The following is a 15,786-nucleotide window of genomic DNA, read 5'->3' on the forward strand; positions in this document are numbered from 1 at the left end:
CCCTGACATCGACGTGCTTGATGATGGCTCACGTCCTGCAATGCTATTCAGGTGAAAAAAAAAAACCGTATCCCATGTTGACATTAATCTGTGCTTCTCCAAAATGTAAAATGACGACTTTTGTTTGTTTGTTTATTTCTTTGTTTGTGTGTAGGCCCTATTTCAATGGGGTGTTGGTGTTATGAGTTGCAAAATGTTGTTTGAATTTTAACTTCTTTAAGTTTAATTTAATTTAATTTAATTTAATTTAATTTAATTTAATTTAATTTAATTTAATTTAATTTTATTTTATTTTATTTTATTTTTTTTAGATCGATTTATTTGATTATATGGTTATCATTCATTCATTCATTCTATCATTCATTCGTTCATTCATTCATGTATGTATCTGTAATTCAATATTTGCCTTCCACACAAGGGAAACTCTTGGTTAACCCACTTTTGGTAAGTAGCTGTCCCCCTGACAAGTTGCACATTTTTGGCCCTGTGGGCACCACTCTTATCATAAAGGGTACTTTGTTGACATTAAAATATTCACATCAATTGAGGCTTTGTTATTGCTCATCTTCCAGTACACTTCAGTTGGATTAATATAATTAAAGTAGAACGCTAGAATAGATTATCCTTGCAGAAGTGGAACAGTATAAAACATGTTGACAACACCTATCTGCATTAAGACATTTCTTGTGTGCACTGAGTTCGCAGAGGTATATGTATGAGCTCTCCCTGACAAGAAACACACAACTTTCCAGGGGGAACAGCTACAAATGTTACGGTGGGACATTCTATAATATAATATTTTGTCTACTGCATTTTATTCCCGTTTTTATTAGTAGTACTAGTAGTAGTAAATGGTTAATTAACAAGTTTATTTTAGACATCAAATAACATATTATATCACGCATAGGCCTACAATCAATGTGAGCAATGCACTACTTCATCAATGATCAATAGACCTACACATCTAGTAGACGCGCGCAAGATCAGCCGGCTGATTTTTGATGTAATCTTATGTTAATTTTTGCTATCTACTGAAGATAGCTCGAGACAAATGGTACCGAAGTGCCGAATAAGCCTATACACTGTATACATCTATCAGCGAGTTGACTTGCTAGTGGTACTAGTATTATATGACTCGGTTACCGGTAGTAAATCGGCTGCATCTTGCCAAAGACGACCAGTTTACCTTGTAAAAGTGGCACTGAATTTGTAAACTTACGCTGACCGGACGTGCAACCCGTGATTTATTATAGTTCCTAAAATGAAAAGACTGGGATGTTATTAGAACAATGCACAATTTGATTAGAGTTTATAGTCGTAAGTTTCATGAGGAGAAATAAATTATTGCACGATTAATATAGAAACGATTGGGGAAAGGTGAGCAACCAACCAAGTCAATGCTAAGCTATGAGTAAGCTTAAATCGCAGCTTCAGATGTCTACGGCCATACCACGTCGAATACACCGGTTCTCGTCCGATCACCGAAGTTAAGCAACGTAGGACCCGGTTAATAATGGGAGACCGCCTGGGAATACCGGGTGCTGTAGACTTTGCATTCTAATCCTTCTTTTTATTTTTTACTCGTGTTGAAGTTTGTTTCCTCTACTCCTGTGATGTAATTTTTCGATCTACAAAGCAGCTTTATTCAGAATAGGAGTTTTTTTTTTATTTAAGTTTCTGGAAGCTTCTGGAGCACACCGGCATGATTAATGGCTAACAGAGGGCCACCACATAGCACCAACATCAGTGGCGTAGCCAAAGCCCCCCCTCTGTGAGAAGCCCCTGCCTGCGTGGGATGATGGCCGCCCAGATATTTGATTTTTTAGGCTTTTGTATTTTCGTCAAAGTTTGCCCCCTTCGAAAGTTGCCCCCCCCCCCCACTTCGCCCACCCTCTGAAAAATTGCTGGCCACGCCACTGACATGGTCAGCTGCTATATGGATGGGCGACCAACCAGGTGGTATGCGCCGTGCATTCTCTAAATTCAGTAAATTTCCATCGTCAACCGTGCAATTGAATGGGAGTATTTTGAAATTTTAAAACGCTTGAAATGTCACAAACAAATAGGCCTATGTTAATAAATAATATAAATAGGCCTACAAGCCAAAACCTTTGGGGCTCGATAATGAACCCCACAAAACTAACCGAGTATATGGAAAATGCCATACGACCGAGCGGTTTTGCCAGCTCTCTCCGACCATCATGCCACTCGCCGCCTGCGACCAACAACGTTTTGAATGAATAAATGAGCATTATTCACAACTGAAAATCTGTGTCAATTTGCAATTTTACCGATTAAAAACAAATCAACAAATTATACTACTGAAACTTACTATTTTTATGGTGTAGACCTTCGGCGTGGTAGAAAGACTGACAGTGAGAGCGGGTGCTTAAGATCTCAGGCATTTCCAAGTAGAAATTCCTCCTTTTCACAAAATAGAGCAATAAGACACAGTTTCTTTGGTAAAATAAAAACGTAAATAGATGACACGGAAAAATCTCAGTTTCTTCAAAACTCTTGCTAGAAGTTGAACAGGACAAGTACCGTAATTAGAAAATACGTATCAACAAACTGCTGTCCGCGATTGTTTTGATTTGTTGTCAGGCGACAATATTGTCAATGATATGCGTATCGCGTGTGTAATGCGTACGCGTAAACTTAAACCATTTTTTCACGCGCATACCGCGCCCTGACATCGACGTGCTTGATGATGGCTCACGTCCTGCAATGCTATTCAGGTGCAAAAAAAAAACCGTATCCCATGTTGACATTAATCTGTGCTTCTCCAAAATGTAAAATGACGACTTTTGTTTGTTTGTTTATTTCTTTGTTTGTGTGTAGGCCCTATTTCAATGGGGTGTTGGTGTTATGAGTTGCAAAATGTTGTTTGAATTTTAACTTCTTTAAGTTTAATTTAATTTAATTTAATTTAATTTAATTTAATTTAATTTAATTTAATTTAATTTAATTTAATTTAATTTTATTTTATTTTATTTTAGATCGATTTATTTGATTATATGGTTATCATTCATTCATTCATTCTATCATTCATTCGTTCATTCATTCATGTATGTATCTGTAATTCAATATTTGCCTTCCACACAAGGGAAACTCTTGGTTAACCCACTTTTGGTAAGTAGCTGTCCCCCTGACAAGTTGCACATTTTTATTCTGTGGGCACCACTCTTATCATAAAGGGTACTTTGTTGACATTAAAATATTCACATCAATTGAGGCTTTGTTATTGCTCATCTTCCAGTACACTTCAGTTGGATTAATATAATTAAAGTAGAACGCTAGAATAGATTATCCTTGCAGAAGTGGAACAGTATAAAGCATGTTGACAACACCTATCTGCATTAAGACATTTCTTGTGTGCACTGAGTTCGCAGAGGTATATGTATGAGCTCTCCCTGACAAGAAACACACAACTTACCAGGGGGAACAGCTACAAATGTTACGGTGGGACATTCTATAATATAATATTTTGTCTACTGCATTTTATTCCCGTTTTTATTAGTAGTACTAGTAGTAGTAAATGGTTAATTAACAAGTTTATTTTAGACATCAAATAACATATCACGCATAGGCCTACAATCAATGTGAGCAATGCACTACTTCATCAATGATCAATAGACCTACACATCTAGTAGACGCGCGCAAGATCAGCCGGCTGATTTTTGATGTAATCTTATGTTAATTTTGCTATCTACTGAAGATAGCTCGAGACAAATGGTACCGAAGTGCCGAATAAGCCTATACACTGTATACATCTATCAGCGAGTTGACTTGCTAGTGGTACTAGTATTATATGACTCGGTTACCGGTAGTAAATCGGCTGCATCTTGCCAAAGACGACCAGTTTACCTTGTAAAAGTGGCACTGAATTTGTAAACTTACGCTGACCGGACGTGCAACCCGTGATTTATTATAGTTCCTAAAAATGAAAAGACTGGGATGTTATTAGAACAATGCACAATTTGATTAGAGTTTATAGTCGTAAGTTTCATGAGGAGAAATAAATTATTGCACGATTAATATAGAAACGATTGGGGAAAAGGTGAGCAACCAACCAAGTCAATGCTAAGCTATGAGTAAGCTTAAATCGCAGCTTCAGATGTCTACGGCCATACCACGTCGAATACACCGGTTCTCGTCCGATCACCGAAGTTAAGCAACGTAGGACCCGGTTAATAATGGGAGACCGCCTGGGAATACCGGGTGCTGTAGACTTTGCATTCTAATCCTTCTTTTTATTTTTTACTCGTGTTGAAGTTTGTTTCCTCTACTCCTGTGATGTAATTTTTCGATCTACAAAGCAGCTTTATTCAGAATATGAGTTTTTTTTTATTGAAGTTTCTGGAAGCTTCTGGAGCACACCGGCATGATTAATGGCTAACAGAGGGCCACCACATAGCACCAACATCATTGTTGAGAAGCCCCCCAGCCTGCGTGGGATAGTGGCCGCCCAGATATTTGAGATTTTTAGGCTTTTGTATTTTCGTCAAAGTTTGCCCCCTTCGAAAGTTGCCCCCCCCACTTCGCCCACCGTCTGAAAAATTGCTGGCCACGCCACTGACATGGTCAGCTGCTAGATGGATTGGCGACCAACCAGGTGGTATGCGCCGTGCATTCTCTAAATTCAGTAAATTTCCATCGTCAACCGTGCAATTGAACGGGAGTATTTTGAAATTTTAAAACGTTTGAAATATCACAAACAAATAGGCCTATGTTAATAAATAATATAAATACAAGCCAAAATCTTTGGGGTTCGATAATGAACCCCACAAAACTAACCGAGTATATGGAAAATGCCATACGGCCGAGCGGTTTTGCCAGCTGAAAATTTGTGTTAATTTGCAATTTTACCAATTAAAAACAAATCAACAAATTATCCTACTGAAACTTACTATTTTTACGGAGTAGACCTACGGCGTGGTAGAAAGACGTGACAGTGAGAGCGGGTGCTTAAGATCTCAGGCATTTCCAAGTAGAAATTCCTCCTTTTCACAAAATAGAGCAATAAGACACAGTTTCTTTGGTAAAATAAAAGCGCAAATAGATGACACGGTAAAATCCCAGTTTCTTCAAAACTCTTGCTAGAAGTTGAACAGGACAAGTAGGCCCTACCGTACGGTAATTAAAAAATACGTAGGCCTATCAACAAACTGCTTGCCGCGATTGTTTTGATTTGTTGTTAGGCGACAATATTGCCAATGATATGCGTATCGCGTGTGTAATGCGTACGCGTAAACTTAAACCATTTTTTCACGCGCATACCGCGCCCTGACATCTGGCAATGACGTAATCCTAATTATAAATGAGAGAATCACATTGTACATGTACTGTCTGCTCACTCTGCTGTATTAGATGTCTTCAGCTGCGGTATAGCACGGTAGGCAGTTTGCAGAGAGTGTCGCTTCTCTATCTATTTTTCTCGGACTGACATCGACGCGTTTGATGATGGCTCACGTCCTGCAATGCTATTCAGGTGCAAACAAATAAACGTATCCCATGTTGACATTAATCTGTGCTTCTGCAAAATGTAAAATGACCATTTTTTTGTTTGTTTATTTCTTTGTTTGTGTGTTGCAAAATGTTGCAGTTTGATTTTAACCACAGAATTAAAACCAGAGAACCAGGTAGACTGCTGCCCTCAGTCGTCAACCGAAGCATATACAGCATGCACCGGTGTTCATTTCCGCCACCAGCGGCAGCGAGGTTACGCGCAAGAGCTTGACAACGGCCGTTTAGCCGCGAACTTTGAAACTGCGATTGAGCAAAATTTTGCCCCACATCGGCTCATTAAAAGGTACATTTTTCAAATGTGCGGCATCAGGAAATTAAAAATAACGTGCAATAACAATGATAAGGGTTCATTTTATCAGGTAATTGTGTGTTTTTTATTAAATAAAAATAATCAGGTGAAATAACTGTCAGTTTAATTTTGCCCCAATTTACGAGATTTTGACCTGAAAACACAATGTTTTAAAGTACTTTTTGAAAATTTTTGAGATTTTCTGTGTTGAAGTGAAATATTGCAGTTTGATATTCACAGATGTCCTTTTCTGAAACCGCAAACCTGATGTTGTTACTAGGTGTTTCCTTTTTGTTATACATTTTCTAAAACCGCCTTATTTTGTTTTTAAACTTTACACTGCTTTTCGGCCCGACGTATACGCTATACGCGCGAGCCTATAGCACAAGTCAATGCGAAGTAAGGGGTGAAATCAAAACTCGACCGGCGGTTGACCGCCGGTTCCGCTCGGTTCCGCCCGGTTGCCATTGTTTAGAACAATAGCAACCGGGCGGAACCGGACGGAACCGCCGGTCAACCGCCGGTCGAGTTTTGATTTCATCCCTAACCTTTTTATGGAAAACGAATAGGTTTTATTTTTGTTGTTTTAATTCGTTCTGAATTTAGGCCTATTGTTTGTTGGATATGATAATAAATTAACACCAACATAGCCTTCTTTTGAATAACATTTGAGAATTGACGAAATGTTCAACGATTGACCCATTTACATTCCAATAAAATGAGGCCATAATCGAAAATGCGACTCATTGTCTCATTTCAGCAGTACATCTATTCAGATTGTAGGCCTACTAAGATGCCCTACTACACAGTTGATCCATTATTTGATTTACCAACTAATTTTAATACACTAACACTGACTTAAGGCTTTTTCATTTTAAATTCGCCGGGCTTGTCGATATAGGCCTACCTGTTAAAGATCTGCAACGGCCAATGGTGCATGCATGCATTATGGTTTGATAATAGGCCTATATTAATATAGGCATAGGCATAATAGGCATATGCCGTATAAATGATTGATATGCCTACCATGATTATTAAATAAAAATGTTACATTATAAAATGCACAAAATGCTAACTTCTCAATATATACACACCGTTGAACAAATATTTCCCACGTTATCGCATATACCAAAGAGCTTTTAATAGAAATAGAGTCGCAATAGATTATATAATCTTTTGTTCGTTTGATGCCGATTAGAAGTTGCGACAGGCTATTCATAAAAGTGGTACCATTGTTTCGAATAAAGGGGTTCCGCCATTAAATTGGTCACTGATCCGGCATCATATTAACGCTTTACACAACAGGCGAGTATCAATAAGTGACCACACTACAGTCACGTGTAAGGGCAGTCATGTGTAAAGTGGTACCATTGTACTCATGTATTCCAAATGTGTGCTTGTGTGGGTCTGAAGACTATAAGGAGGCTTTAGCTGTCGATGCAATCATCTTTACCACCCACCTGACGATAGGCGTTTCATTTAAATAAATTGAATGCTCTTGGTGATCGATTACACATTAGAATGTATGAAGGCTGCCATATCCAGTCCATATATCTATATTACACTATAATGGTAATCGCTATACGTATACATGTAAGTTTAAGTATAGGCCTATAATGGTTGTTTTTAAGAAATTTCCATTTAATTTTATTTTAAGAAGGAGATTGGTATAGAAATAGTGGCGTACACAAAGAGTGGAGGGGTTGGGGAGGGCAGATTCACCTCTGTGAGAAGTCTTGGGAGGGGAGGAGGGAGGAAGAGGAGAGGAGGGGTTATGGAGAATGAGAGAGGGGGAATAAGAGAGGGAGGGTGAGAGGGGACAATGAGAGCGAGGGAGTGATAAAGTGTAGGCCTAGGAAAGAATAAGTACAGAGAATGGAAAAGAAAGGAATGATGAATACATTTAATAATAATTATTAGGCCTATATAATAACTAAACACATAACAGCACTGGGCAGCCATTCGACGATGTCAATGCCTTTATTCGTTACGTAATTAAAACGCCCAGTCAGATGTATTTCACACCTACCAAACACAACTCACCCAATTTCGCAAACTGGACGTTGAATGTACACTCTCATGAATATTGATTGGCAACATTTTCCAATATGTCAGCGCTCTAAGGCCAATGAAAGTTAATTCCGAGTTTATCGTCCCTTTTTTTTCCCAGGTTGGTGAGGTGACTTTTTCATTTTTCATTATTTCATCAGATTTCATTATTGGCCTAAAATGCGTGTTGATTTAAAGCCACACTCGTACATGTTATTTATAAATATGTTTTTATATGGGTAGGGACTAGAAAAGTTAGAAAAGGGCCTCGTTTTGCTTCCAAGTTATGACTTTATGTGTTTTATAAACAAAAATATATGTTTCCAATTGCTAAAACTAGTGAAAACACTGATACTTTGAAAATAATGAATTATTTTGAGATTTTTGAAAATTTGACGCGGGTGTTTTTGGTTACCAAAAAGTGACGCGGGCGGGGGACGATAAACTCGGAATCGACTTTCACTCGCCTAATCGGAAACAATAGAACAATAGACCCTGCAGAGCGTTGGCATATACCACTACCAGCTATAGGCTACAAACACAAAACTTTAAAACCTTGCAATACAATCATGAGTCGCGGCGCGGCGGGGGCACCGGGCCCGGTTGATTTTGCCACATAACATAAATTTAATCTCGGCCCTCTAACTATGAAAGTCAAAATGTACCCGCGCATTTCAACTAAGATAATCATCATGAGTTTATGCCCTCATTCACAAAAAACTAACGACTTCGAGTCCATTGCTCAAAATATAATATTAATAACCCTAAGATTTCGTTTTAGTAACATTAGGCCTAATATGGGCGATATTTAACCCCTTAGGCCTATTTGCAAAATTTCCCGAATCAAAGGGGGAACGGACTCCCCGAGAATGGGAAATACTTTACTTTTTAGGCTCTCATTTAAAATTTGTTTTTAAACGCCAAAAATGTTAGGCCTTGTTTATTTTATGATAGGCATATACTCCTTATCTTTGGTCTTAGGCAATTATTTCTAAAACTACAAAAATGGGCATCAATTAAACCCTCATCAAACTTTTCCGAATCCGAGGAAAAAAGTTTAGGCCCGCGTTTACAAGAAAATAAAATACTTTCAGGTCTATAAACTTTGTTGTAAGTATATAATAGACTTGAATGTTCTTAATTTTATTAGGCACCTGTACGTACATCCAAATCTTTTAACCCCTTTAACCCATGATGGGGGATAGGGGAGAGCGGGGAGTGTTCGCCCTATTTTTTTCTGACCAGTCTAGCGATGTCAATTTTAAGGTTAGGGATGGCCTGATTAGCCCATGTGAAAGCCCTATGTCTTAGCTATATACAGCCACAATCCCAGAACTATAGGCCTTACAATAGCAACAGGATAGAGCAAACAAAAAAGTTGTGCAAAGTGGCGAACTTGCCCCATATTGGGGCAGATTCGCCCATATGGTGGGGTAAGTTCACCCTAATCACAAAAAAAGGTTTAAACATTGCATAACAATAACATATTCAATGCAAACATTTAGCAAGAGTATTCAGGGCATTCATTCTCTTCTGTGGAGTCACTAAATTTGTTGCAGGGGTCGGGTCAGGGTAAAATGTAGGGGTCCAAAGTGAGCTTAAACGTATCATGTTTACAACTTCGGGGAGATTATGGATTAGGACATAAACGGTGGTATGAGTAATACTGATACCACATAACTTTAAAAACATGCTTTTCAGTAGTTTTACCTTGTGTAATGTTATAATTATCAATATTTTGCATAATACGCTGATGGGGCAGGTCCGCCCTCCAGATTGGGGTAAGTCCGCCCGGGGAAGATATAGGGCGAACATGCCCCATCCTCAAAAGGGCGAACGTGCCCCTTGTGCACATTTTTGTGTTTTCTTCAGGGTATGCAAAATACAAATCGAATAAGGAGTTTATAACTGCATTAAATCTTTGACAAATCCCATATGTTCCCAATACAGATTTCCATTAAACCATCTGTATTTATGTATCAATGATAATACAACATTATGAATGCAAGAAAAAATTACGTTTTGGTGTAATTTTTTTGTTTTGGCTGCAGTTCGATGGACACGTCCCTATATGTCGCGTAGCTAATATGAGAAGTTTATAATGACCTATGTCACCTAATTTTGCCATCACCAAATTCCCAGATAGCCACATTGCTGAGAAACAAGGGGTGGGCGAACCTGCCCCTAGGGCGAACACTCCCCGCTCTCCCCTATATCCTTTAAAAAACACAAATTTTTAAACCTTGTTTGTTTTAAGTAAAGTGGGCCTAATCTTATGTAGGCCTAACAATGAATCACAAAATACTCAATACATGTTTTAACCGCATGAACAGCGTAAAGCATTTACTTTATCTTTTTTAATACGATTAAAATGTTTTCGAATTTCAAATGTACTCTCCTCCTATTCGACCATCTACGGTCGGTAGGCCTATTAACTCGATGTCAAAAATTTTAATGTCTCTGATTGACCATCTAGGCCTATAAACCCGATAATAAAAATGTCGATTTTCGGGTTTGGGTAGGCCTATAATAGCGAATGATTTTTATGCAAGACAGGAAATTTAATCTAAAACGCAAATTCGTGCCTTTTTATTTCCTGTTTGGATAACCTTTCCCATAATTATTACCATGCATGATGCATGATTAAGATAAAGGCTTTTAGGGTTTTCGTGAATGTTTTGAACGATTGTTTTTAAAACCTATAGGCATAGATGTTTTACATTAATAACGTTTTCATGAACTTGAATAGATATGAATTAGGCCTAGGCCTAATTGTTTTAAAGCATTTCTTGTGTGAATGTTTGAAACGCTCTTTGCAGCATGATGTATTATTAGGCCTAGGCCTACTGTATGACGGGCTGTATGATCATGAAAGGTCGCAAATTCATGTTTTAGTAGCAATTTCCGTCTAGCCCTATAAACAAAACACTTTGGCCCCAATGCATATTATAATGTCGGGAGAAAGTATAGGCCTATACTTGCACTATAACAAGTAAACCACCTGTGGTGCAATTATGTTAACAAAATACATAGGCTTAGGAACCGGATGCTGGGGGGTGGGGTGGGTCAACCCCCTCAATAATTTTGGTGCGGGGCTCAAATACCCTTCAGTATGAATAGGCACGTTTTCATTTTAGGCCTATGGCCTCCAAATTACATTGTTGTCTTGTTTTTGTCAAAAACATCAACTGCAAATTGTCCCTTATTGTACAGTTAGGCCTATGCTTCACCGTAAATAAGTGTGTGTGTGGGGGGAGGGGGGATGTCCCGATTCGCCCCTTTAGACCCAAATGAAGCAGGCCTATAAACAACACGTTCACCCCTCCAATAAAGTCCATCCCCATATGCAAGAAATTTCGACCCTCCGAATTTAAACCTTTCCAAACAAATTTGGCCAAAGTCCACATTGCCGTAAAGGTTGGGCTACAGTCTTTTTCACAGTGTTGACTTAAATTTCATGAAAAAGAAAATGAGGAAAGATTTTAATCTTTCCCATTTTCTTTTTCTTTTTAAAAAACATGGACCTATAGGTGTTCAAAATTGTCCAATTGAATATTTAGTCGAAAAAATTGATTGTTGTGTCGACCGATAATATTCACTAAAAAGAATCCCATTCCAACCAACGTGTGCTATTTCGGAGTAGGCCTAGTATTAGCCTAAAAGAGTAAAATTAATTGGATTATGAATTATTAGTCTTTAAAGGGGAAAGATGAAATAAAGATGGCAAGCAAGAAAGCGGAAGTAAAAATAGAATATGAAAAAGAAACATGAACTAATATTAAAATCAGGTATGACAATTTTCAAATTTAAACCTGAATTTATGTGGGTTTTTGTCCCGTTTTTCGCACTTTCATTTAATTTCAGCCATTTTTTTGGCCTTTTTAGCCTAATTTCCCGCGCTTTATCGGGTTTTTCAAACATTTCAGGTTTTTTCACGGATTATTCTCCGGTGCCTGTAAAATAGTATCACGAATACGAGAGAAACAAAGAAATATGAAAATAAATCATACAAGAGGCTGAATTTTTATAGCATTAAAATAAGGTAAAAGAAAGGTGCATCAAAATATAGTTAAATATGGCCTAAATGTGCCATATGAAAAAGATGGGGGAAAAATATAAAAAAATAATAACAAACTAGGCCTAATTAATAATATAGGCTACGCTGAGGAAGGAAACTACTGTATACGGTATAGCCCTACGGCCTAAAAAACTAAGTATTGTTGAACTTATGCATAAAGTCTCAAATTGAAATAATAACAAAAAACAACTGTTATTTTATGTATTGTTTTTTTTTTTTGTGACCTTATAATTATGACTCAATATTAAGGCCCTTCACAATTAATTCTTAGTTTCCTGTTTCAAGTTTGAAAATAAAGGACGAGGCGACTTTTAATTATTAATTATTAATTATCTATTAATTATTAATTATCTATTACTTTCTTTATTTTGAAAATGTGGTCGTGACTATTATCAACAGTCAATTTGGTCATTTTGACTAAGACTACGGATTTAATTATTTTACCTTTAGGCCTATAATTGATTTTTTACATTAACATTAGTAGGGGACCTTACAATGTTCTTGTTTTATATTCATAATCAAAGTTGAGATGATCAAAAACAGATATTAGCAAATAAAAGTAATTAAAAAGTCAATTAAAAGATGAAAATACCGAAATAAAAATAAAATAATTAAATATTTTTCCATTCTTGATTTTGGACGCGCGAGGGAAACAGGAAACTAAGGATCAATTGTAATTGGCCTAAGCGTAATTTTTCTTAATGTGAATGTTTGATAGTAAAAAATACAAATTTGGCTAATATTAAAATAAATTAACGACAAATCAAACAATTACAATAATGACAACAACGGCAAACCAATGTGATGCATGTTTATACGTATTAAAAATGAGAGTCGGACATTTTAAAGAATCTAAAATTTACTTGATTCCTTTTTTTAGACAATTTATTACAGAAACGCAACACCTAGGCCTAAACTATCGATGTTCAAAAGTATGCTGGTGTTAATTTATTATCATATCCAACAAACAATGAATTCAGAAAAAATTAAAACAATTTATTCTAATAACAAAAATAAAACCTATGCGTTTTCCATTAAAAAAAAGGATAGGCCTACTTCGCATTGACTTGTGCTAGGCTCGCGCGTATATCGGGCTGAAAAGCGGCGTAAAGTTTAAAAACAAAAAAAGGCGGTTTTAGAAAATGTATAACAAAAAGGAAACACATAGTAACAACATCAGGTTTGTGGTTTTAGAAAAGGACATCTATAAATATCAAACTGCAATATTTCACTTCAACACAGAAAATCTCAAAAATTTTCAAAAAGTACTTCAAAACATTGTGTTTTCAGAGCAATATCACAAACATTGGGGCAAAACGAACAGCGCAAATATGTCTTAATTAATTTTTAATTACTTCAAATTTCTCGATTATCTGCTAAAATAATTGCTTATCAGTTATGCTATGCTATTTTTAATGTTCTGATGCCCGCCAAATTTGAGAGAGGGCATTTTTAGTAAGCCGGTTCAGGATAAAATTGTGCTCAAACGCGGTTTGCGTTTTGCGACAATACGACCGCTGTGCAGCGTGTTCGCGTAACCTGTATGCCGCCCAGCATGCGAAGTCCTGAGTATGGCATACACCAATCATGTACATCAGATTCAGACATGCATAATTGACAAATATGCTGCACGAAGAGCAGAATGTTGTCATGTTCTTGAACCCGCCCAGGTCTTCATGTCATATTAAATCAAACCATGAATAGCATGAACAGTGTAATCGTGCCAGGTTAACCAATTTAAATTACCATGATTACGATGTCCCAGTGTTTGTCATGTCTGAATCGGAGTAGGCCTATGCTTGTCACTGCAATCCCGCTGTGAAAGTTTAGTGCCAACCTGTCAATACATTGTAACTTGCCTCACCGAGAACTGTGCTGTACAACTGCACGTCTCCTACATCAGACGCTGCACTGCACTTGAAGTTGAAATCGAATGGATGGTATTCTTCATGTTACAAAAGGTAAGTTCATGTCTTCATGCCAAATCATGGGTTGGATGATCTCCAAGTCTCAATTTTACAAGACAAAGACTCGATCCACAAACGGAATTATGACTAGGCCTAGAATGCCTAGGCTCGGGCTTCATGGCTTAGGCTTAGCCACAAAGTATTCAAATGTGAGTAGGCCTAGAAGAATGATTGGCCTAGCCTGTCATGATATGTTTTGCATGAATGTAGGACAAAATACTGGTCCTGCTAGGCCTAGCAGTAGTAGTAGTACCATGACTCTGTACGGTACATGTAAAATTTTCTATTTACCTAACCTTTTCCAAGACGGCTGGGCCTTGCACGCATTTCACCATTAAGGCATTACACTTACCGTAGTCTATGCCATGGCTGGGCCCTCATGCATCGTACCGTACTGTCAGGGGCAGGCATTATACTTGCCGTAGTCTACGCATACACACATTAGTCTAAGACGGCCTATTTATACACACATCGTATCGTTATGTATGCATGGTGTTACCAAAGTGTGTTACACTTGCTGTAGTCTACAGCCGGGACAGCCGTGGGCCTACAGTCTGTTATCCTACTGTTATTAGGACGTAAGTTGCGTAACACTGTGACTTGTGTAACATTGTGTGACGTAAGTTGTGTGACGTAACTTACATTAGGCAACGTAAGTTGCGCGACGCAACATAAGTTGCGTGACGCAACATAAATTGCGCAACGCAACGTCAGTTACGTTGGGTGACTTAACAACGCAATGCAACGTAAATTACGCAACGTAAGCTACGTTGCATAACGTAAGTTACGTTGCATAAATTAACAACGCAACGTAAGTTACGCATAGCGTAAGTTGCACAAAGCAACGTAAGTTACGTTATGCGTGAAATTAACGATACAGCAAGCGTTAGTTACGTCACGTTAGTTGTGTGACGTAAGTTGCGTAACATTGTGACTACAGTACCGTAACACTATACTGACTACCAATCCCGTACTGTAGTCCTAGGCCCACTCGCAACTGCACATTAGGCCGTAGAAAATTAATGTTTTGGTTCTCGTCCCTCCCTCCTCAATTTCTGGGATTTGTCAGATTTTTTTTTTTTTAGATTTTTCAATTATTTTAGACTTTGGAATGATTTATGAATTTTTCATACATATAAATAAGTTTATTAGAGAACAAGGATCACTTCCAAGTCTTTTTGTGGTACTCTAGGGGGTTTATCCCTCAGAATCTCACATTTGAAAAAAAAAAAAGGGCCTCATCGTTTCCTCAAGCACTGTTGGAGAAGACCGAAAACTACTGACATTGCTGATTTTACATTGAAAAAAAAAAAAAAAACACCTCCCTCCCTCATCAATTCATGAAAATCCTCTGGACGAGAACCAAAATATTAATTTTATATGGCCTTATACATGACTTACAAACGGTATAATCTAAGGGGGATGTCATTTTCTTCGGAAGGGGGGGTCACATATATGTCGGTGACCGGAGTAAATTTTTTATGACCCCCTATCGCGGCTTAATTTTTACGACCCCCTTAGGGGCTGTGCAATAATTATGAGGCCCCCGGGGGTACAATTTCCTAATGGCTCGCCAAAAATCGCTTGCCCACCCCTCTCGGCCCGCCAAAAATCTTTGCCCCCCCTTGAACATGCCAAATTTTGGGGATCCCTATTGCTCCCCCCCATTTTGGTTTGGCAAAATGTCTTGCTCCCCCCAATTTTACCCTCCTCCCATGGCTAATAATTATTGCACAGCCCTTATATCTCGAGTCAAAAAGTTTAATGCATATTTTACAAGTCGAAGAGCATGGGGACTGAGATGAGTGACAACTCAAAAATAAGACTGAGATGAGTGACAACTCAAAAATGAGACTGAGATGAGTGACAACTCA

General features: G+C 37.8%; 2 pseudogenes; both read left to right on the top strand.

Moving 5' to 3' along the window:
- Positions 1–1,436: 1,436 nt before the first annotated feature.
- On the top strand, positions 1,437–1,550 carry LOC140169913 (5S ribosomal RNA; annotated as a pseudogene).
- A 2,569-nt stretch (positions 1,551–4,119) lies between these two features.
- Positions 4,120–4,233, top strand: LOC140169919 (5S ribosomal RNA; annotated as a pseudogene).
- The last annotated feature ends 11,553 nt before the right edge of the window (positions 4,234–15,786 follow it).

Source organism: Amphiura filiformis, chromosome 1 (assembly GCF_039555335.1).
Source record: "Amphiura filiformis chromosome 1, Afil_fr2py, whole genome shotgun sequence".
NCBI lineage: Eukaryota > Metazoa > Echinodermata > Ophiuroidea > Amphilepidida > Amphiuridae > Amphiura > Amphiura filiformis.